The sequence below is a fragment of the Hyperolius riggenbachi genome, chromosome 3, assembly GCF_040937935.1.
Source record: "Hyperolius riggenbachi isolate aHypRig1 chromosome 3, aHypRig1.pri, whole genome shotgun sequence".
Classification (NCBI taxonomy): Eukaryota; Metazoa; Chordata; class Amphibia; order Anura; family Hyperoliidae; genus Hyperolius; species Hyperolius riggenbachi.
This window is the reverse complement of record NC_090648.1, coordinates 382,487,256-382,511,675: the sequence shown is the minus strand read 5'-3', so window position 1 is coordinate 382,511,675 and position 24,420 is coordinate 382,487,256.

Here is a 24,420-nt window from a genome sequence, read left to right as displayed (position 1 = left end):
TAAATCTCTCTAAGGAAAAAAAACCCTTATCTTTCTGTTTAAGATTTACAATCCAGGGGGAGAGAGGAGAAGGAATGGCTCAAGTCATTAACAGAGTCAGACCAGCAATACATTGTTTAGCCCAGCTTGAGTTGTAAAGTGGAAATAATTCTGTTAAAATGTTTACTTTTACTGGATCAGAAATTGTCTACATTGTGATCCATGTTTCTCTCACCCCTGGCAATAAACTGAAGCTTGTATGTTCAGTAGATAGCACTGTCTCATCGCACACCACTAAGTAAGGAAAATACACGGAGCTCTGGAATTCTGACTGTGTGTGCAGCAAAGCCGGGGCGCTTTGGAGCAGGAGAAATGATTTATTTTGACATGCAGCCTCTTATCTCTCTCAGGTCCTGCCGCCCTTTTATCCTTCTGATTTTTTTCCGCCCTAGGCCGTGACCTTTGGGGCCTTTGCAGAAATCCGGCCCTGATTTCAACTGCACAGCTTCTATTCTACTTTTAGAAATCATCACTTTGTCCTGATTTGACCCAAGTGAGAGATGTAAGTTTTGCCACCTAGAATAGTAGTGGAGTATTTTAAAATGAATCCAGTCCACATTTGCTTAACTGGTGGAGTAGCTATTCTTTTATTAAATGGCGATGTAAATATCGAATGGTGTCTGTTTTTGTTCTGAAGATGTGTCTATAGTAGTGGTGTTGTTATATAGTTATTTGGGTTGAAAAAGGACTTACGTCCATCTAGTTCAACCAGAGAACAAAGTACAACACCATCCCGCTCCCTCACATATCCCTGTTGATCCAGAGGAAGGCAAAAAACCCTTACAATTAGCCCCAAAAGGGAAAACATTCCTTCCCGACTCCAGATGGCAATCAGATAAAATCCCTGGATCAACATCACTGGGCATTACCTAGTAATTGTAGCCATGGATGTCTTTCAATGCAAGGAAAGCATCTAAGCCCCCTTTAAATGCAGGTATACAATTTGCCATAACTACTTCCTGCGGCAATGCATTCCACATTTTAATCACTCATACTGTATGTATGGGGTTGGACGGGGGGGGGGGGGAGTCACTGAAATCATGGCTACATTTTGTGGTTAGTTGTGAGTGCGCGCAATGACATCAAAGACATACCACTGCTATGCTAATGACACCCAACTGTATCTTTCCTTCAAGCCTGGTGGGACAGACCCAACTCCAGCTATAAACACCTGCTTAGCAGCAATGGATGAGTGACAACTGGCTGAGACTAAATGCAGATAAAACTGATGTCCTTCTGACCGGAGGGCAGCGCATGACAACAAAACAACTTCACCTGCAGAATAGGAGGCACAGATCTCCACAGCTCAGAGTATGCGGTGCCTTGAAGTTCTAATTGATGGGGATTTAAACTTTAGAACTCATATCTCTGCTATGGTGAAATCATCCTATTTCCACATGAAGAACATTGCGAAAATTAAGCACCTCATTCCCCCAGAAGATCTACCAACCTTAGTCCATGCCTTCATTACATCCCGACTGGACTATTGTAATGCTCCTTACATAGGCCTTTCAAAAAAGGACTTGTACCGCCTACAGCTGATACAGAATACTGCTGCCAGACTGTTGACCAACCAACCCCGTCATTGCCACATAACACCAGTTCTGCACTGCATCCAGTGAAAAATGGCGCAGGTTAAATAATGGCGCACGCTTCCACCCGATATTTGTTTAAAACTATATTTATCGTTTTAAAGGTTAAAATGGTGAAGACCTTGTGAACGTTATTTATCGTTTGAAATCCTACTTTTTTTGTCCTGCCTGAACGTTATTTATCGTTTTAAGCCCTGCTTTGCTGCCGTTTGAAAATATATCTGCCTGCCGACATATTTAATAGCAAAACCCCCTTAAAAGCTAGAAACTCCGAATTTGCAGGTTATGTTAAGAGGAACAGTGGGAACAAGAGGAAAAACATTTTTTCAAACTATTTTATACTTTTTGAAAAAATCGATTTTAAAATTTCAAAGGAAAAAATGTACATTTAAATGCGTAAATGACAGTTCTTAGTGAAACAATTCCCGCAGACTTTAGCAGTTAATAGCAAAGGCCCCTTACATCCTAGCAACACTAAATTTGCGGCCAAGCCTTCCCCTCCCCTGGAGCCCTTGTCCAATCCATGGACAAGGAGCTCTTCCCCACCTCCGGTGCCCCAGAAGAAGGTGGGGGCGATGACTCCCGGGGGGGGGGTTCGTGGTGGCATCTGGGAGTCCCCTTTAAGAAGAGGACCCCAGATGCCTGCCCCCTCCCAAGAGAAATGAGTATAGGAGTACAAAGTACCCCTTACCCATTTTCACAAAGGGTTAAATGAAATAAAAACACAACCACTAAAAAAGGCATTTATTAGTCTTAATTAACCAGAAATACTTACCTGTACCTTTAAGAAAATGTTACCACGCCAATATACTCAGAAATGGTCCCACGATGACAGTATCCTCTATCTTGCAATCTTCAGAAATACTTACCTGTACCTTTAAGAAAATGTTCCCACGCCAATATCCTCGGAAATGGTCCCATGCCAATATCCTCTAACTTACGACCTTGAATGAAGATTTCCGACGACTTGCGCAATCGGCGTCACAAACAGCCGGCCCTGGCGCAGCTCTAGCTATACTTAGTATAGCTAGAGCCAAAAGCATCTTTCAATTTTGGCTCCAAGGCTCCCCATTTGTCTATTAACAGAAATTAAAAAAAAAATTGACATGGGGTCCCCCCTGCCCGAGCCTCTGTAACCCCTTGTCTCCCATGCAGGCTGGGATAGCCAGAATGCGGAGCCCTGGCCGACTGGGGCTTGACACCCTGAGCTATACCAGCCCGCATGGTCCATGGTATGGAGGGCTACGGGGGGAGGGGCGGCAAAGCTTTCCCATCCCCCCGGAGCCCTTGTCCAATCCATGGACAAGGGGCTCTTCCCCACCTCCGGTGCCCCAAGAGGAGGTGGGGGCGATTACTCCCTTGGGGGAGTTAATGGCGGCAACTGGGAGTCCTCTTTAAGATGCCCCCCCCCCCCCCTCCCAGGAGATATAAGTATAGGGGTACAAAGTACCCCTTAACCATTTCCACAATGTGTTAAATGAAATAAAAACACATCTACTAAAAAAAATCCTTTGTTAATCTTAATTAACCAGAAATACTTACCTTTACCTTTAAGAAAATGTTCCCATGCCAATATCCTCGGCAATGGTCCCACGCCAATATTCTCTATCTTACAACCTTGATTGAAGATCTCTGCACCCGCCACCACACACCGCCAGTCCCTGCGCAGCTCTAGCTATACTTAGTATAGCAGAGCTGCGTCTATCTTCGTCTTCCTCCGTGGCTTTCCACTCTTCTTCCTGCAAACTGCACCTATCTCCCCCACCTACACTGGTACCCTGGAGCACCTATAGCACCTATCAGGGTGCTCCAGGGTGCCAGTGATGCTTTTGGCTCTAGCTATACTAAGTATAGCTAGAGCTGCGTGGGGACCGGCAGTGTGTGGTGGCGGTTGCGCGGGTCATCGGAGATCTTCAATCAAGGTTGCAAGTTAGAGGATATTGGCGTGGGAACATTTTCTTAAAGGTACAGGTAAGTATTTCTGAAGATCGCGAGATAGAGGATACTGTTGTCGTGGGACCATTTCCGAGGATATTGGCATGGGAACATTTTCTTAAAGGTACAGGTAAGTATTTCTGGTTGATTAAGACTAATAAATGACTTTTTTTGTGGTTGTGTTTTTATTTCATGTAACCCTTTGTGGAAATGGGTAAGGGGTACTGTGTACCCCTATACTCATTTCTCCTGGGAGGGGGTGCGGGCATCTGGGGTCCCCTTCTTAAAGGGGACTCCCAGATGCCACCATAAACCCCCCTAGGGAGACGTCGCCCCCACCCCCACCTGGAGCACCGGAGGTGGGGAAGAGCCCCTTGTCCATGGATTGGACACGGGCTCTGGGGGGGAGGGAAGGCTTGGCCACGCCTCCCCCTGGAGCCCCCTCATACCATGGACCATGTGGGCTGGTATAGCTCAAAGTGCGAAGCCCTAGTCGGCCAGGGCTCCGCATTCTGGCTATCCCAGCCTGCATGGGGGACAAGGGGTTACAGTGGCTCTGTAGGGGGGGACCCCACATAATTTTTTTTATTCCCACACTCTGAACAAAACAAAAAAATAGTTTTTTTTTTAAATATTGTTTCTCACTACCTTTTTAACATAGCCTGCAAATTTGGTGTTGCTAGGATGTAAGGGGCCTTTGCTATTAACTGCTAAAGTTGGCAGGAATTGTTTCCCTAAGAACTGTCATTTACGCATTTAAATGTAACTTTTTTCCATTGAAAATTTAAAATCGATTTTCTGAAAAAGTAAAAAATGTTTCCTCTTGTTCCCACTGTTCCTCTTAACACAGGGGTCTCAAACTCGCGGCCCGCGGGCCATTTGCGGCACTCGATACAATATTTTGTGGCGCTCGCCGGCAAAAGCTTCCTTATAGTCCGCTTCAGTGCTCCCAAGTAATCCGCCGCATCCCGGACGCTAAACGAGGGCTGCAGAGCCCCCAAATCGCCTGGGGGGCAATCCGTCGGCATTTCCTGGAAGGGGCAGAGCTTTCAGCTTCAGCTCTGCCCCTCCTGACGTAAATCGCTGCACGAATCGCCGCCTCTTCCCGCCCCTCTCTGTGAAGGAAGAGTGAGAGGGGCGGGCAGAGGCGGCAATGCGCCGCGATTGTAAAATTCCTTATGCGGCCCAGCCTCATCCTGACTTTGCCTCCTGCGGCCCCCAGGTAAATTGAGTTTGAGACCCCTGTCTTAACATAACCTGCAAATTTGGTTTTTACTCAGATAAAGTAATGGAGGTTTTAATTGTTTTTGTTTTTTGTTTTTGTTTTTGCTCAGCTACGCAACTCAGGATTATTGTAATTAAATTCCTATTCTGGTCTTCTCACCTCTAGCACATATTATTTCAAAGCACAGGAACTGCAGTGAATCTGAATGAAATATGGAGGTGAGTAAGGCTGGCAAATAATGAGCAAGAGGGTCCCCTCTCCCCCAGCTTATCTCACTGTGGTGGTGCTGACACGGCATAACGGGTCATTCAGATGAAAAGGATCTGCGTGTTTTAATTAAATTCACCTTGTCAGAGCTAGGGATTCATTACTGCCATGTACTGTACTCATTATCTCATTACAAGAGGCTAAAACAAAGAAAATAATCCCCCCCTAAAATGGGGGGAGAGAGATATGCAGTGAATGGAAAGAGGCAGGTGACTGTAATGAATATTTACTTATTATGTGGAGTGAAGTACTAAAAATAGGCTTTTTTTCATGTCAAGTTACTATTACGTAAAACTGCTGGTGAGCTCCAAGAAGAGATGTGACATCTTTCAACTTTTATCAGGACCCCTCTATTGTTTGTATGCTGGGGGAGAGTCATGGCTGCAGCCTCTGCCAGCTCTTGTGCCAAAAATGTGTGAATACTAATTGTTACAGTTGTAGTCACCTCCGACCAGTGGCGTATCTAGGAAAAACAGGGCTCATAGCAAGCACAGAAGAACTGAAACTGTATCCCAGGGAGGGGGTTATAAGGCCTGGGGTATGGGGTGTGACAAGGCTTTGAAGCACGGCATATGCATTTCCCCAAAACATTTAGACAGTAGCACACTCTGAATATAATAATCAGGCAGGTATTTCTCCCGAATTACATAATTAGGCAGCATGTTCCAGTGATAGACCAGACCCGAGTACCAGACAACCCCTGATGACAGACTCCAGTTACAGAAAACATTCTATGACAGCCCACAGTAACAGTCAATACCCTATGAAAGTCCCCCGGTAACACACAGCCTCTCTTACAGAAAGGCACAAGGTAATAGACAGTGCTCCATGACAGACCACAGTAGAAGATTAAACCCTTTGCTCTATAATATTCCTGCTGTGACTGGTGCGGATCAGTGAATAATGGCGCACAGCACCTATGCATAAAAATGGTGCCGCATTAAAAAGATACGCTTATCGCTATTTATCGTTAGTACTGCATAATAATGGTGCACAGGGAAAAAAGAAGAAAAACGGCACACAGTAACGCAGTGGCGTACCTAGGGCATTTGACACCCGGTGCTGGGTATTAAAAGACCCCCCCCCCCCCCCCAAGCGCGCCGCGGCGAAAAATGGGCATGGCCATGACCGGATGAGGGCAGAGCTAACTAATTTAAAGTGAACTCAGGATGAGAGTGATATGGAGGCTGCCATATTTATTTCCTTTTAAACAATAGGCAGCCCTGCTGATCTATTTAGCTGCAGTAGAACTGAATTACACCAGAAACATGCATGCAGCTAATCTTGTCAGTTCTGACAATATTGGCAGAAACCCCTGACCTGCTGCATGCTTGTTCAGGGTCTATGGTTGAAAGAATTAGAGGCAGAGGACCAGCAGGGCAGCCTGGCAACTGGTATTGCTTAAAAGGAGATAAATATGGCAGCCTCAATATTATTCTCACCTCGGGACAGTGGGCCCAAGTTTTGGTGAGCCTTTCCCCAGAAAATTCACAGAATTGTGCAGGTTTTCTCAAGAAAACACGTAATGTGAGCAGATTTGCCCAGAAATTACGTTCAACCATGTCGGCAGATTTGACCAAAAAACACGTTCAATCATGTAACAGATTTGGCCAACAAACACGTTCAGTCATGTGACAGATTTGACCAAAAAATACGTGCAATCATGTCGGCAGATTTGCCCAGAAAATACGTGCAATCATGTCGGCCGATTTGCCCAGAAAATACATGCAATCATATCGGCAGATTTGACCAGAAAATACATGCAATCATGTCGGCAGATTTGACCAGAAAATACATGCAATCATGTAGAAGATTTGACCAGAAAATACATGCAATCATGTGGAAGATTTGACCAGAAAATACATGCAATCATGTGGCAGACCTGGCCAGAAAACACTTCAATCATGTAGCAGACCTGGCCAGAAAATACATGCAATCATGTCGGCAGATTTGATCTGAAAATACATGCAATCATGTGGAAGATTTGACCAGAAAATACATGCAATCATGTGGAAGATTTGACCAGAAAATACATGCAATCATGTGGAAGATTTGACCAGAAAATACGTGCAATCATGTTGCAGACCTGACCAGAAAATACAATCATGTGGAAGATTTTACCAGAAAATACATGCAATCATGTGGCCGACCTGGCCAGAAAACACTTCAATAATGTAGCAGACCTGGCCAGAACAGTCGATACACCTGCTAATATAAATTAAAAAAAAAACATTTACTCACCTGAAGCAGCAGCAGACCTCCTGTCCCGCCCTCCTTCCGGCGCGCAGCTCCCACGATCCTCTGCAGCCGGCCAGCAACTGAAACTCCCACGCTGAGAGCAGGGCTACGGGAAAATGGTTATTTAACTGTAAAACGGTGAATGGATATAATGTAACACTGTCAAGGTTAGGGTTAGGCACCACCAGGGGAGATTTAGGGTTAGGCACCACCAGGGGTGCTTAGGGTTAGGCACCTCCAGGGGGGTGGTTAGGGTTAGGCACCACCAGGGGGGTGGTTAGGGTTAGGCACCACTAGGGGGTGTTTAGGGTTAGGCACCTCCAGGGGGGTGGTTAGGGTTAGGCACCTCCAGGGGGTGTTTAGGGTTAGGCACCTCCAGGGGGGTGTTTAGGGTTAGGCACCTCCAGGGGGGTGGTTAGAGTTAGGCACCTCCAGGGGGGTGGTTAGGGTTAGGCACCACCAGGGGGGTCTTAGGGTTAGGCACCACCAGGGGGGTGGTTAGTGTTAGGCACCACCAGGGGGTGGTTAGGTTTAGGCACCACCAGGGGGGTGGTTAGGGTTAGGCACCACCAGGGGGGGTTTAGGGATAGGTACAGAGAGGGTTCTGTGTGTTAACGCTAAATAACGATAAGGCTTTAACGCTAAATAATGATAAGGCTTTAACGTTAAATAGCTATAAGCGACAAACGGATTAGCGGCAACACCGTGCGCCATTATTCGCAGGCGCCATTTTCAGATGGATCCGACTGGTGAGCATAAGGTAACAGTACTTATGTGTACTAACACTCTTCAGCCCTGCCAATGTTGGTCACTGCCAAGTGAAATCTAATGCATAGTACACACAATGTAATTTCCTGTCTGAGTGAAGGGAATCGTTTATTTCCGACATGTCCGATCTGCTCCCGTTTGATAAATGCATAGATTTTCAAAGTTATCATGGGAAAATCAATACTGTTATCGATTGGGAGCAGTTTGGTCATTTAGATATGATACAACCCGTCAGATTGGAAGGGAAATTGAATAGTGTGTACACGGCATAACACCTACCCTCTTTCCCTGAGAATAAGACCTACCCTAAAAATAAGCCCTAGCTGGAATTTTGAGCATGCTTGAAATACAAGCCCTACCCCGAAAATAAGCCCTAGCGGAAGTCAAAGAGGAGGAAGGGTAGCCAGTAAGTGGGGACACAGTGGTGCAGTGCCAATCGGACACTGATCCTGTCATCCCAGCACACAGCAAGGTTATCAGCTGAGTGCAGGGAAGACAGGGCAGGTGCCTGATCAGCACAGCAGCATACTTTGAAATCCAGGAACATCACAGTACAAAGGAACAGGAAATGTTCTGCTGAGAGACACTTCCTAATAGAAATATAAGACATCCCCTGAAAATAAGCCCTAGCACATCTTTTAGAGCAAAAATGAATATAAGACAGTGTCTTATTTTCGGGGAAAGACGGTATGTCTTCAGTGAAAGGACAACAGGGGAGGTTGAGAGGAGAAAGCTGAAAGACATCACACCACTGGACTGAAGACAGCTGGAGCACGTAAGTGCTGTCACTCTACAACAGCTTGTGACAACTCCATTCCCTTCCCATTTTGGGAACTGACAAGATCACAGGTGCCACTGCAGCAGCCAATCTAGACAAGGTTGGAATGTTTCAGCCAGGGATGAGTCAGAAAATATGGGACAACACTGAGTTATAGCAACACATGAAAAATGAAAAACTGTCCCAGCGTTTACGGGCACAGTCCACAGCAGAAGTGTCAACTTACCTATGTCACAATGTCTATCGCTGATGTACTGCATGCCGCTCTCCACCTTCTTGACACTTCTGTCTTCATAAGTTCAGCTTAGTTTCAGGAAAATGGGGAGCAGCGTGCACAATATCTGCAAGAGGCAGCGACATAGGTAAGTTAACCTCTTCTGTGACAGAACATGCTGAGACAGTTTAGTATGTTGAGCAACTGTTCACTCTCATCCCTAAATATGATGTGTTTAGCAAAGTGAGGAATGATCACTGGGCTTTGAATTAGTCTGCAGACACCCTATACAAGTAACATCTACCTTATTTTCCAATAGAAATCTTCCTTCCTCCTTATTCAGTCTAAAATGTTTGTAATGCTGGGCATACACGAGTCGACCCGGCGGCTCAATTAGCCACCGGATCGACTCCCGCCGCGTCCCCACCACCGTCTGGATTGATTCTCGCTCGTCCCCGATATTCTCCGCCTGCGGGGATCGAGCGGGGAATCTATCCGGCGGGTCTTCTGACCTGTCAGATATTATCAATCGAGCCATCAGCGGCTCGATTGATAAGGGACAAACGCTCCGTGTATGCCCAGCATAATGTCCTTGGTATTTTTTTTTGTTTAATCTATGAAAGCATTTTTTTTACCAGAGGCTGTAGATGTAAAGTATATCTATACATTCAAATATTCTAGATAAGTGTGAATTAATTCCTGAAACTACAGGCCTAGTTGGGGGGTTATTTTTACATTTACCAGGGGTTTAAAGTGAACCTCCGGACTAAAAATCTACTCAGCAGAACGGAAAAGATTTGGTGTTTCTTTTACAGTTTCACAGCATCAGAACTTTGTTTTTCTTACCAAAGCATCATTTTAGCTGTATTTTTTTCCCTGATGCTGTGCAAAGCATGATGGGATTTCCTATGTTGTTATTCACGTTGCCTAGCAACTGGGAGGGGTGATCAGCACACAGGACAGTTGGAGCTGTGTCTCATGCTCCCTGTCACCTCCTTTCAACCAAAAAGATGGCTGCCCTCATGAAATCAAACATTTGCCTGTTCTTTTAAAACAGGGTGGTTAAGAGATGATATTACCTATCTATTTTAATTAACACAACTAATGTAACTTAATGACAGTATGTTTGTTTAGACTGAAGTTCCTTTTTTAAGAGACTCTGTAACATGAAAAAGATCCCCTGGGGGGTACTCACCTCGGGTGGGGGAAGCCTCCGGATCCTAATGAGGCTTCCCACGCCGTCCTCTGTCCCACGGGGGTCTCGCTGCAGCCCTCTGAACAGCCGGCGACAGGCCCGACTGTAATTTCAATATTTACCTTTGCTGGCTCCAGCGGGGGCGCTGTGGCTGCTTTCCTCTCCGAACTACACGGAAACACCCGATCTCAGTCGGGTCCGCTCTACTGCGCAGGCGCCGGAAACTTGCGCCTGCGCAGTAGAGCAGACCCGACGGCGATCGGGTATTTCCGTGTAGTTCGGAGCCGACAGCCGTCAGAGCGCCTGCGCAGGAGCCAGGAAGGTAAATATTACGTCACAGCTGCACGGAGGGCTGCAGCGAGACCCCCGTGGGACAGAGGACGGCGTGGGAAGCCTCATTAGGATCCGGAGGCTTCCCCCACCCGAGGTGAGTACCCCCCAGGGGATTTTTTGAGGTTACAGATCCTCTTTAAGTAAGAATGTAAAAGACTGGTATTTTAAAGTATCAAGTACTCCTATTCATTCAAACATCGTAATTCTTACCCTTCAATAATTCTTTCCTCCAATTTATCCTTCAATGTTCTCATCGGATTACCAGGCAAACAGACATATGTTTCTTTATCTCCCAACTGTCACTTTACATCTGCATCATGATTCTTAACATCCATGATTATGATAACTCTCCCCTTATCTGTTGGCTTATCCTCCGTACCTTTTTTTTCAGGCCACTTTGTCTTTCCTACTTTATTTGTTCTTGTTTACATTACTATATATAGTTTCAGCATCTTCATGGATAAATCTATTGATATCATTACTGAAATCAAAAGTGTTAGGGCCCGTTTATGCCCTGCATTTGCGTTGGACGGGAAAACACTGCCTATTCAGTCAATAGGCTTGCTGTCCAAATCACATGCAGGTGCAATTCAGCTTACTGCAGCACAGATCCGAATCCCTATAATCGTGCATGGTACGGCTCAGTGGTGTAACTACAATTCATGGGTTTCCCAAACCTAGCAAAACTTTGATGGGGCCCCCCAATGTTCACACCCCTTCCCTTGCCTCCCGTTGGTGCCCTTCACGACCTTGGGTCCCATCTCACAAGGATTATAAAGCAAGTGTGACCATCATAATTTCCACACCCATAACAAGTGTAGCCACAAAAGCACCTGGTCTGAAGTATAGTCCCCTGTATAAGAGGAAGGGAAGGTTAGTAGTTGTGCCCCCCGCCCCCAGCTCTGGGCCCCTCTGTGATTGCAGATGCTGTTCCCCTCTAGTTATGCCCCTGGCATGGCTATAGCGATTCGGCTGCAGCTTCACAAAAGCACAGAGACGGATTTACCATAAGTCACTGTAGGCACGTGCCTACAAGAGCCTGATGATGGAAAGGCAACTCACTCCCCTCCCCAAGTGCCTCCCTGCTGCCTTATCTATGCAGTCCCAAGCAGAGTGTAAATGAGAGGTTACTTACCCAGGTCTCGGCATTCCACTGACTAGTCCCTTAAAGAGGAACTCCAGCCTAAACAAACATACTGTCATTAAGTTACATTAGTTATGTTAATTAAAATAGATAGGTAATATAATCTCTTACCCACCCTGTTTTAAAAGAACAGGCAAATGTTTGATTTCATGAGGGCAGCCATCTTTTTGGTTGAAAGGAGGTGACAGGGAGCATGAGACACAGTTCCAACTGTCCTGTGTCCTGAGCACCTCTCCCAGTTGCTAGGCAACGTGAATAACAACATAGGAAATCCCAGCATGCTCTGCACAGCATCAGGGAAAAAAAGCCCAGGCTTTTTTTCTTTGATGGGTGGAGCTTAGCTAAAAATGCAGCTAAAAATTATGCTTTGGTAAGAAAAACAAAGTTCTGATGCTGTGAAACTGTTAAAGAAACACCAAGCCTTTTCAGTTCTGCTGAGTAGATTTTTAGTCCGGAGGTTCACTTTAAGTAGGGGGTATCTCTAGCTGCCTAATACTTTGGGGCACCCGTAGCTACAGGCAAGTGAACTAAGGGAGAAGTGAAAGCTGGTCCAGCCAGTACACTTGTATTTTCATGGAGGGTAAAGTCTAGGGTGCCAGGACATGTGTGCCTATAGGATCCTGTGATGTAAATCTGGGCCTGCAAAAGCATGAGTGCTGCATCCAAGTTGGAAATTGATGTGGCACTGCAGTGGAAAAAGGCCTTTGCATGAGGAGATGGGCAGAAGACTGACACACATTTAGAAGATGTGAACAGGAATTCAGATTTTATTAGATAAAATGTTCATTTTGAAAAAAAAAATATTGGATCAAACAAAAATCTATTAAACATTAGGGCACCATTGATTTATCTTCATACATCACTGTATATGCTTTCCTCGATGGAGCACAGACAGGAATGCAGGGAGGTGTCACCAGCTGCTGGGTTTAGAAATGCATCAGGAAGTACAAAGTTACTGATGGCAGCAAAATCTGATTGAATATCTTGTTAAAGAGACTCCGTAACAAAAATTGCATCCTGTTTTTTATCATCCTACAAGTTCCAAAAGCTATTCTAATGTGTTCTGGCTTACTGCAGCACTTTGTACTATCACAGTCTCTGTAATAAATCAACTTATCTCTCTCTTGTCAGACTTGTCAGCCTGTGTCTGGAAGGCTGCCAAGTTCTTCAGTGTTGTGGTTCTGCTATGAACTCCCCCTTCCAGGCCCCTCTATGCACACTGCCTGTGTTTTATTTAGATTAGAGCAGCTTCTCTCTTCTCTTTTACAAGCTGGATAAATCGTCCTCTGAGCTGGCTGGGCTTTCACATACTGAAGAATTACAGACAAGGGCAAAGCTGTTTGCAGGAAGAAAAGAGCAGCCTGAAACTTCAGTGCATGAGAGATGCAGGGGGAAAGAAACACACAAATGATCTCTTGAGATTCAAAAGGAAGGCTGTATACAGCCTGCTTGTGTATGGATGTATTTTCTATGTGTGGACATACTGTACATCAACCTACTTCCTGTTTTGGTGGCCATTTTGTTTGTTTATAAACAAACTTTTTAAAACTGTTTTTAACCACTTTTAATGCGGCGGGGAGCGGCAAAATTGTGACAGAGGGTAATAGGAGATGTCCCCTAACGCACTGGTATGTTTACTTTTGTGTGATTTTAACAATACAGATTCTCTTTAAGTATATGAGTGTGGATCTAGAGTTTAAAACGGCATGTAATATGATGAGATGAACTTGTATGTACTTTCTCATCCTACTTATAAGTAGGCAGTGTTCATTTTTCTCACCGTAAGGTTGCCCACTAATGATAGTCTTAATTGTACAATCTTACCAAATGTATGTAGAAGAAAGGTTCTAGACTTTTTGCTGCCTTAGGCAAACTTGTGAGGATGCGCCCACTCCCACCCGATTTGGAATGATCGCACAGCACCCAACAATTTACTCCTTCATTAATGTTCTCACATGACATACTGCAGCTCAACACAACAACACACTGTGGCAAACAAACTGCTCACCCTAAGCCACTCCATTCCTCCACAGGAAAGTACACACAGTACAAAAATGCTGCCCCTGAAATCTCTGCGCCTGATGCAAATGTTTCACCTTGCTTCATGAGAGAATTAACCCTGAGAAAGTTAAGCTGAGTAAATATACTTTGAATGGATACTTTAGGTAGTCCCTCATATTACATACATGTACATACAAGATTGTATCATTAGTGGGCACCTTTAAGGTTAAAAATTCCATTTCTGTTCTAGTCTCAGACCCATCCTTGGCATCATAGAGGGGAGCAGCTGTGAGTAGACACTGGAGACTCAAGGAGGAGGAAGAAGAAGCCTGTGCTGTGCTGTGGAGACATACAGTATAACTATACCTCTGCTGCCAGCTCTGTAATACTGCCCCAGTCCACCTGCCACCCAAGTACTTTGCCTTTATGGTGTTCCCACAAATTCTTTTAAGATGAGAGTTGAGTAACATAAAAAAAACTACCCTGATATACAAGAGAAAATAAAAACTGTAAATGTAGAATTTATCCTTTTCATAAAATTAGAATATGGTATTCCAGGAAAGTCCTAATTAGGATCAGGACTACCGATACAGTGGTTTATCTCATTCATTTATTTTCACTTTGCTTTAAATAAAACTGGAGGTGGAATCTGCATAAACATGCTTTTGGAATGAAGAAGCGAATCATAGAGCAGCATGAAAAAACTTTGGGAGCTTTATGTAATAATAAAGAGAAACTCAGACACCTACTCTTGTCATTTGCAGAAGTACCTGAATTTAGTACACTCTATAGATAGGAGATTAAAAATTGAGAGAGCTCATGTTATTGTCATAATTGGACAAATATACATAGAGAACCAAAAGAGGAAAGAATAAGACTAAGAATGGAAAGAAAATTTTGAGATTTTGTTAGAGGTTAGAAGTAGGGATGATCAATGAGATGCAAATTGTTCCCGAAAGTATGCAAATTTGTATGCAAATGTATGCAGTTTGAAAATGGACCAATCAATTTAAACCCAGATTTAAATTGATTGGCCCATTTTCAAGCTGCATACATTTGCATAAACATTTGCATCAACTCAGAACAATTTGCATATCTGTGATCATCCCTAGTAAGCAGGCCCAGATTTACCTCACAGGAGTCTATAAGCACAGATGTCCTAGTACCCTAGATTTCGCCCTCCATGAACCTACAAACCCCCACCAAACCGCACCGCAAGTGTGCTGGCTGTCCCAGCTGTCACTTCTCCCTTACTTCCCTTGCCCGTCATAGGTAGCTACAGGTGCCAATTAGTATTAGGTAACCATTGGTATCCTTAGTATTAAGTAGCTAGAGGTGTCCCTGACTGAAGGGAGATCTCTTCAGTGGAATTCCAAGAGCTGGGTGAGTAACCTCTCATTTACGCACTGCTCAGGACTCTTTCCATCATTGGTTGCCTGTAGGCACATGCCTACAGTGCCTCATGGTAAATCAGGCTCTGGAGGTAAGGTTGTACACTCACTAAATTTGTCACCTCAAACATTTTATAGTCTTTGGAGCAACAGTTTTAGGAATGAGCAGTGTTCGCAAGTTCTGTTTTATGGAGAGGGGAGGAAGGATGAGGGGCAATGAGTCAGGCAGTCAGTCTCATTCCACAGCTATCCACAGATAAATGATAGGCGACAATTCCCTGTCAGATTACTTGTCGATCGGACAAGAAATTGAATTGTGTGTACCTACCCAGCATAAATGGGAGATGCAATGAACAGTATAGAGCAGACTACAGAAATAATTCCTATTAGAGGCTGTTCACATCCATGGGGAAAAGTATGCTGTTTTACGCATGCACAATTCTTCATTTGCAATTTTTGTATTGTTTTTTGATCAAACATTTGTGCATGTTTGTGTGATTTTCATATGCATTGTATGTGAAAGTTTGCATTGAGATTTTCCCATGCATATCAATGAAGCTACTTTACATGAAAATACATCTCATTGACTGAAAAATCACATGTGAATTTTCATGCAAACTCAAATTTTTATGCAAATTTTTACATTCCCATTGACTTACATTAAAACCTAAATTGGACATCATACACTGCTGAACCTGTGCATCTTATACTTTATCCATAGACCGTAAACAAGCATGCAGATCAGAGGTTTCTGAGAAAAATCTGAAAAGATTATCCATATGCTTATGTCAAAAAAGACCAGGGCTGCCAGACAACTGGGATTGTTTAAAAGAAAAAAAAATATGGCAGCCTCAAGTCAATATCCCTCTCACTTCAGGTTCCCTTTAAACATGGAAATACAGTGCAGTGCAACTGAGCTATATTACATCTGCAGCAAACAGGTTTTTGCAATTTCACAAATCGCATGCAAATTTTAATAATTGTGACCCCTGTCTTACTCAATGGGGAAATGAGAACTATGAACAGTGTCTCCTTTTTAATGTCCAGTGTATATAAGCTTTATTCTAAGTTTTTGGCAGTATACAGGAATCAGTCTGATGAAGGCTTCATAGCTGAAAGCTTACTGCTTTTCTTCTAAGTTAATCAATAAATTGTATCATCCTGATTCAAAACATCTTGCTTTCAATGGGGCAATGACAATAGAAACTAGTATTACCTTTGGAATAGATATGATCCGTTCAGAAATATGAGGTATGAGGAAGATTATGGTAATAAGAATATTATATTTATCAGAAAATTTCAGTAACTGAAAAAAGGAGTTAAAAATGAAGGAGAAAAAAAAGGCAGAAAAAAAGGTGAAGGAAAAATATGTGAACTGAGAAACTTCTCTGCAAATTATTCATTTTAGTAAAAAAGATTTTAAGACAAGAAAGTAATGGAAAAGACATTAACATGGGAGTCTTCAGTAGCAGTGAATACATTTCAGACTTTATTGATGTCCAACTGTTTATGCAAAAGTTGACACTAAAAGTATTTCTTAGATAAAAATGAAAAGATTGTTAGAAATCACGAGGGTATTACAAATCTGAAGAACAGAGCCACGTTTAACCCTTCATATCTGATTTGCAGTTTTATGAGCACTTTAAAGTTGAGTCCTAGAAGAAATCGTAAGTACATATAGTAAAGTGAATAGCGATCATAATATAGTGACTGTAACCTTAAAAAACCTTATGGAGGATAAAAAGTGTTTATTAAACCAGCAGATCAGGGGGAGCTATGGTAATCTTGGCTGTTGAGAATTATGGTACAGAAGTAAAGAGACAGTTGAGAGATAAAGAAACATATGTCTGTTTGCCCAGTAATCCGATGAGAACATTGAAGGATCAGTTGGAAGAAATAAGTGATGAAAGGGAAGAAAGAGGATATTTGAATCAAAATAAATCTGAACACTTAAATTATAGATACCATAAAATACAGGTTTTTTTTACTGTGTTTCCAAAGTACATAAAGACAGAAATAACCCGCTAGGTAGGCCTATAGTGCTGAGGATGAAATCCCCCTCTTTTAGAATATCTGAATATATAGATACATCTACATACTCTAGTAAAAAATGTCATCACCTATGAAAGATACCAATAACATCATAAACATTTTAGGTGAAATAAGGTGAAAGGAAGGGAACAGTTTGGTCACATGTGATGACCAATCATATACCATTATATACCTATTAGCAGCAGAAATCTTTTAACAACACGGTGGTTATATTAGGGCTCTTTCATACTAGACAATCGCATTTCTCAACAGAAAATCATGTGCAACAGAAAAACATGTGCGAGAGAAAATCATGTGCGTTGTATGATAAAGTGTTCTCAGACACGTTACATCGCAACATGTGTTGTAACTGACAGCACCACACTTTTCAATTCACTTTTCCTCCTAGCTTTTCTTCCAAGAGATCCTTTTTCATATTCTGTTTAAAATAACTTTTCAGCACTCTGCGATTGAAAAGGTACCAAAAAGGTAAAAAAAAGTTTTGTTAAAATTATTTTCTTGTTTGCTAGTTGCTTCAGGGTCCTTTTACGGTTGGTGCACTGCACCATTACACACACATTAGTGTATGTGGCAAACTGTGTTGACAGGGATATTGGAGGCAACATCTGCACATGTGAACTGCTCCACAAACACCCCAAAAATACAAAGTGTTCATGTTGCCCCTGACTATCATTCCTTCTGGTTCTGCTTGCAATGCGCGGTAACGCATCGCAGTAAGTGTTTCATTTTGCATTGACTTTAATGGCCATTGCAATGTGGTGTGTTAGTTGGAAGCAACGCAATACAGCAAGTGTGAAGGGGGCCTTAAAGGCATTTTATTGATAAGGTGTAAAAATATCACCTAGTAGAAAATTTAGGTGAAAAAGTGAATTGAATAAGGGCCATGCTGTGAAAAAGCCCTTACAGAGCAGAAATGTACAGAACATGTGCTAGATAATTTGTATGATGAAACATTTAACAGATATAATAAAACTGGGGGTCATAGTTGGTTGTAAAAGTACACCATGAAGCACAAGCGTTGTGAGGGCTCTTTTACATAAACAGCTGAATTGCACAAGCATTTCAGCCTCTGATCTGCAGGCAACACGCGCTTTAAGGCCTCTTGCACACTGCAAGTGATTCCGATTCAGATTCCGCTTTTTCAGTTTTTACATCCGATTCAGATTCCGATTTGCAGTGTGCAGGGAGCAAACTGCAAATCGGAATCGGAATCGGATGTAAAAACTGATTAAAAAGCAGAATCTGAATCGGAATCACTTGCAGTGTGCAAGAGGCCTAAGAAAGGAATTTAATGCAGCCAAATTACAAGTGGGGCGAGCCCGCACCTGAAGGGGGCCCTGCAGTCATGCCCACTATGCTCGTACTGAGACCCATTTTTCCTGGTCGGCTCATGCTCAGGTGCTGACCCAGCAGCGCATGCGACTTTGATTGCATGCCCACGGACGAGAGCGCCCTGCGCATTGACATCATGATTTACGTCATGCGCATAGCACTCCCGGCCATGGGCACGCAAAATACCGCTGACCACTGCGAATCTGCGACAATCAACCTCTCACAGGACTCAGTAGCATCATATTTTGGAGTTTGCTAAACAGGTACAATACCACCAACAGAATCAGAGTCAACTAGCAAAGTCAGGCCAACAGACACAACACATATCACCCTGTCCCCTGGTGTTGGTGCAGAAAAGGCATGGGGAGCTCCTCAGCTCCCCATTCAGCCTAGCACCCATCTTCAGCCAGTCTGGTACACACCCCTAGTTCCCCAGCCAACCTGTATCTATCCCAAGCTCCCCAGCCAGCTTCTACCTATCCTTAGCTCCCTAGCCAGCCTGGTACCCATCCGTAGCACCCCACTTTGCCTAGTACCCATTCCTAGCTCCCCAGCCAGTTTAGTACCCATCTCCAGTTTATTGGTTAGCTTAGTGGCCTTTAACAAACTTAATTGTTTTGAAACAATAATAAGGTGTACTGCATTAGAAGTGGAAAAGCCTGTGAGCATTGTGGTATGGTAGATGGCTTACACATGGCTCTAGGCCCAGCATATGACACTCGCCCAAGGCCTCACGTACTCTAAGGACGCCTCTGTTTTTGGAAATCGTAAATACAGGACATGCAGAATTTTGTGAGCGTTTAGGCTTCAATACCTATTTTATTAGTTACTTTAACAGCTGGAAAACGCAGCTCAAATCACCAACAAAATGCTTACACAAAGCGCTAACGTTTGTGATAGCACTTTAATTTGTAGCGTGCCCTTGGCCTTGCTGCCAGGACCGACTTAGGTCCAATTCACACTTTATACTTTGCATTATAAAGCAACAAATGGCATAGCACTGCTCACATTGTAAAATGCACCATGAATTCCAGTGTACTGATGGGTTCAATTTTCTGTATGTTTAACCAGGTTTTACATGACAGATAACCAGACATTACCTAATAGACTATTATGCTTCTTTTGCAGGTTGATTGGCAGAGATTACTAGATATTACCAGGCCCATTTTTTTTGTAGATCACATTAAATGGCAAGGTTATCCTAGACATACTACTAGACATTAGCAGGCCCCTTTACCAGACAGTACCAAAACACATAAGACAGTCTGCCAGGCCCCATTATTAGGCTTGGGACCAACTAGCAGCCCTTTTCTAACAGCTGGTTCACACTGCAAGAACTTTTTCTAAGTGCTTGAGATTTGAAAAGCTCTTGCTAATGTAATGCTATGGATGATTTTTAAATAATCATGTCCTTCAAGTAAGGGACAGTGGGCGTAGCAATAGGGGATGTAACAGCAGTATTAGCTCTTTATTGGTCCTGTGCTGATAATTATCACTTCTATAGAAGCTTTGAATAGTGTTAATCATTAACAAACTGTTCCCCATCCCCTGATTGCACCTCTAATATTGACGCTGTCCTTGGCAGGTGTTGGTGCTCCATAGCAATTGTTATTTATGGAGTGCTTGGGGGGGCCCAATGTAAAACCTGCACTAGGACCAAAAACTCCTTAGCTACGCCACTGGTGGGGGATCACCAGGGCAGTTTCTAGGCTAAAATGTACCCAGGGCGAGGGTGTAAAAATTGTGCCCCCCCCCCTGAGGAGCCAGGTATAGGTGCCCCCAGTTTAGCCAGGTATAAGTGCTTGCAGTTTAGGTTAGCCAGGTCTAGTTGCACTCAGTATAGGTAGCCAGCTATAGGTTCCCCAGTATAGGTAGCCAGGCATAGGTACCCCAGTATAGGTAGCCAGGCATAGGTGCCCCAGTATAGTTGCCCTCAGTATAGGTTAGCCAGGTAGGTGCCTCCAGTATAGGTAGCCTGTATAGTTGCCCCCAGTATAGGTTAGATAGGCAGGTGCCCCCAGTAGAGGTTAGATAGGTAGGTGCCCCCAGTACAGGTTAGATAGGTAGCTGCCCCCCAGTATAGGTTAGATTAGGTAAGTGCCCCCCAGTATAGGTTAGATTAGGTAGCTGCCCCCCATTATAGTTTGGATTGGTAGCTGAGCCCTGGATAGGTTAGATTAGGTAGCTGCCCCCGCAGTATAGGTTAGATTACTTAGCTGCCCCCCCAGTATAGGTTGGATCAGTGGTTCCCAACCTTTTCCGGCCCGGGGAACACTTTCTGACCAAATTTTCCTCCGGGGAACGGCGGGGAGGGGGGGGGGGGGGTTGGGGCGGGGGTGTTTGCGCGACCTAGTGGACAGTGCAGGCTATGGGGGGGGTGGCTGGGGTGCGGCTGCATAGCTACCATAGTTGCCCCAGTGTAGGAGGGAGTTTAGTTGCCTCAGTATAGCTAGTATAGTGCCCCAGTATAGCCAGTATAGTGCCCCCAGTATAGCCAGAATAGTGCCCCAGTATAGCTAGTATAGTACCCCAGTATAGCCAGAATAGTGCCCCAGTATAGCTAGTATAGTGCCACAGTATAGCTAGTATAGTGCCCCAGTATAGTGCCCCCAGTATAGCCAGTATAGTGCCCCAGTATAGCCAGAATAGTGCCCCAGTATAGCCAGAATAGTGCCCCAGTATAGCCAGAATAGTGCCCCAGTATAGCCAGCATAGTGCCACCAAGTTTAGCCAGTATAGTGCCCCCAGTATAGTGCCCCAGTATAGCCAGTATGGTGCCCCAGTATAGCCAGAATAGTGCCCCAGTATAGCTAGTATAGTGCCCCAGTATAGCCAGAATAGTGCCCCAGTATATCTAGTATAGTGCCCCAGTATAGCCAGTATAGTGCCCCCAGTATAGCCAGTATAGTGCCCCCAGTATAGCCAGTATAGTGCCCCCAGTATAGCCAGTATAGTGCCCCCAGTATAGCCAGAATAGTGCCCCAGTATAGCTAGTATAGTTCCCCAGTATAGCCATTATAGTGCCCCAGTATAGCCAGAATAGTGCCCCAGTATAGCCAGAATAGTGCCCCAGTATAGCCAGTATAGTGCCCCCAGTATAGCCAGTATAGTGCCCCCAGTATAGTGCCCCAGTATAGCCAGAATAGTGCCCCAGTATAGCCAGTATGGGTAGGTGGTGCCCCCCGCCCGTCCCCGCCGCTGTTATTACCTTAACAGCTGCCGCTCTCGTCTCTCCAGCGCATGTGTTTATTCAAGGCAAGCAGCGTATCTCCCGGCTGCTCTGTGATGCGACAGGAAGCAGGGCAGCGGCTTCCTGTAGCGGCGATATGTATCGCCGTTACTATGGTAACTGAGCCCTGATTCCTGCGCATCACAGAGCAGCCGGGAGATACGCTGCTTGCCTTAAATAAACACATGCGCTGGAGAGGGGAGAGCGGCCGCTGCTAAGGTAATAGCAGCGGCGGCCGCGGGGACGTGCGGGAGGGGGGGGAAGAGGACGGCACACCAGGCAACATGCCGCGGCACACTGGTTGAAAAACGCTGGGTTAGATTACTTAACTGCCCCCAGTATAGGTTAGATTAGGTAGCTGCCCCCCAGTATAGGTTAGATAGGTAGCTGCCCCCCAGTATAGGTTAGATTAGGTAGCTGCCCCCAGTATAGGTTAGATAGGTAGCTGCCCCCCAGTATAGGTTAGATAGGTAGCTGCCCCCCAGTATAGGTTAGATAGGTAGCTTCCCCCAGTATAGGTTAGATTAGGTAGCTGCCCCCCAGTATAGGTTAGATTAGGTAGGTGCCCCCCAGTATAGGTTAGATTAGGAAGGTGCCCCCAGTATAGGTTAGATAGGTAGCTGCCCCCCAGTATAGGTTAGATTAGGTAGGTGCCCCCCAGTATAGGTTAGATTAGGAAGCTGCCCCCCAGTATAGGTTAGATTAGGTAGCTGCCCCCAGTATAAATTAGATCAGGTAGGTGCCCCCAGTATAGGTTAGATTAGGTAGGTGCCCCCAGTATAGGTTAGATATGTAGCTGCCCCCCAGTATAGGTTAGATTAGGTAGCTACCCACCAGTATAAATTAGATTAGGTAGGTGCCCCCCAGTATAAATTAGATTAGGTAGGTGCCCGCCGTATAGGTTAGATTAGGTAGCTGCCCCCCAGTATAGGTTAGATTAGGTAGGTGCCCCCCGGTATAGGTTAGATTAGGAAGCTGCCCCCCAGTATAGGTTAGATTAGGTAGCTGCCCCCAGTATAAATTAGATCAGGTAGGTGCCCCCAGTATAGTTTAGATTCGGTAGGTGCCCCCAGTATAGGTTAGATAGGTAGCTGCCCCACAGTATAGGTTAGATTAGGTAAGTGCCCCCCAGTATAGGTTAGATTAGGTAGCTACCCACCAGTATAAATTAGATTAGGTAGGTGCAACCCAGTATGAATTAGATTAGGTAGGTGCCCGCCGTATAGGTTAGATTAGGTAGGTGCCCCCAGTATAGGTTAGATAGGTAGCTGCCCCCCAGTATAGGTTAGAATAGGTAGCTGCCCCCCAGTATAGGTTAGATTAGGTAGGTGCCCCCCAGTATAGGTTAGATAGGTAGCTGCCCCCCAGGGTGGGTAGGTAGGTAACCCCCCAATAGTAGAGGGGGAAGTCAGCCGCGAGGAGGGCAGCCTGACCTCTCCCTCCCTTCCTCTCCGGTCCACCCTCCTGCTCCCCCCTCCGATGCAGAGCGCAGCAGCAGCCAGCAGGGAAGCGCTGTAATAGTAACAACTCACTTCCCTGGTTCCACTCGCCGGTCACTAGCCGCTGGTCTTCTCTCTGCATACACGCTGATACACACGCTGCTTCCTGTTTAGCCGGAAGCAGCGTGTGTATCAGCGTGTGTGCAGAGGAGGAGACCAGCGGCTAGTGACCGGCGATTGGAACGCAGGGAGGTGAGTTGTTACTATTACAGCGCTTCCCTGCTGGCTGCTGCAGCGCTCTGCATTGGAGGGGGGAGCAGGAGGGTGGCCCAGAGAGGAAGGGAGGGAGAGGTCGGGCTGCCCTCCCTGCGGCTGACTTCCCCCTCCATTACAGCGCCCCCCCCCCTTCTTCAGCACTCAGGGCGCCTGCACGGGCCGCACAGCCCAAGAAACGGCCATGGGGATCACACACATGCCTCAAGTAGGATCACACACTATACATTAGCAAGAGCTTTTAAATCACAAGTGCTTAGAAAAGCGCTGCCTGCTTGTGAGTCCCGGGCCTAACACAGATAACCAATTGATTAACAGACCACTTACCATACAGATTACCAAACCACATTGCCAGATATTTCTAGGCAGCATAAATGGTCAATGAGATGTAAACTTAACCCACTTAGCAGCCTTGCTTTTGGTGTATATGCAGAGCTTCTGTTTGGGTTCAAGGTGCGTTTGCAGTTTCTGGGGGGGCTCAGCACACCTTTGATTGTAGGCCATTCGGAGGCGGCCTGGTGATGCGCTGATCCACCTTTTGCGCAATTTTCAATTTTCGATTTTACTTGGTAGCGCACCCAGGCTATGCATATGCATAGGTTGGTGTATATGCAGAGCCTCTGTTTGGGTTCAATGTGCGTTTGCAGTTTCTGGGGGGGCTCAGCGGTGCGTTTGCAGTTTCTGGTGATGCGCTGATCCACCTTTTGAGCAATTTTCAATGAGATGTAAATAATTCAGAGTTGATGCAAGATAATGTACATTTTTGATGCAAATGTATACAGCTTTAAAAAAATGGACCGATCAAATACCACCTTGGAGGGATATGATTGGTCCATTTTCAAGCTGCATAATTTTACATAGAGAATTTCCATAATCTTGCATTATTTACATCTCATTGACCATCCCTACTAGACAGATTACCAGATTGCATTGCCGGATATTACCACATTCATTACTAAAGATTACTAGACCTCA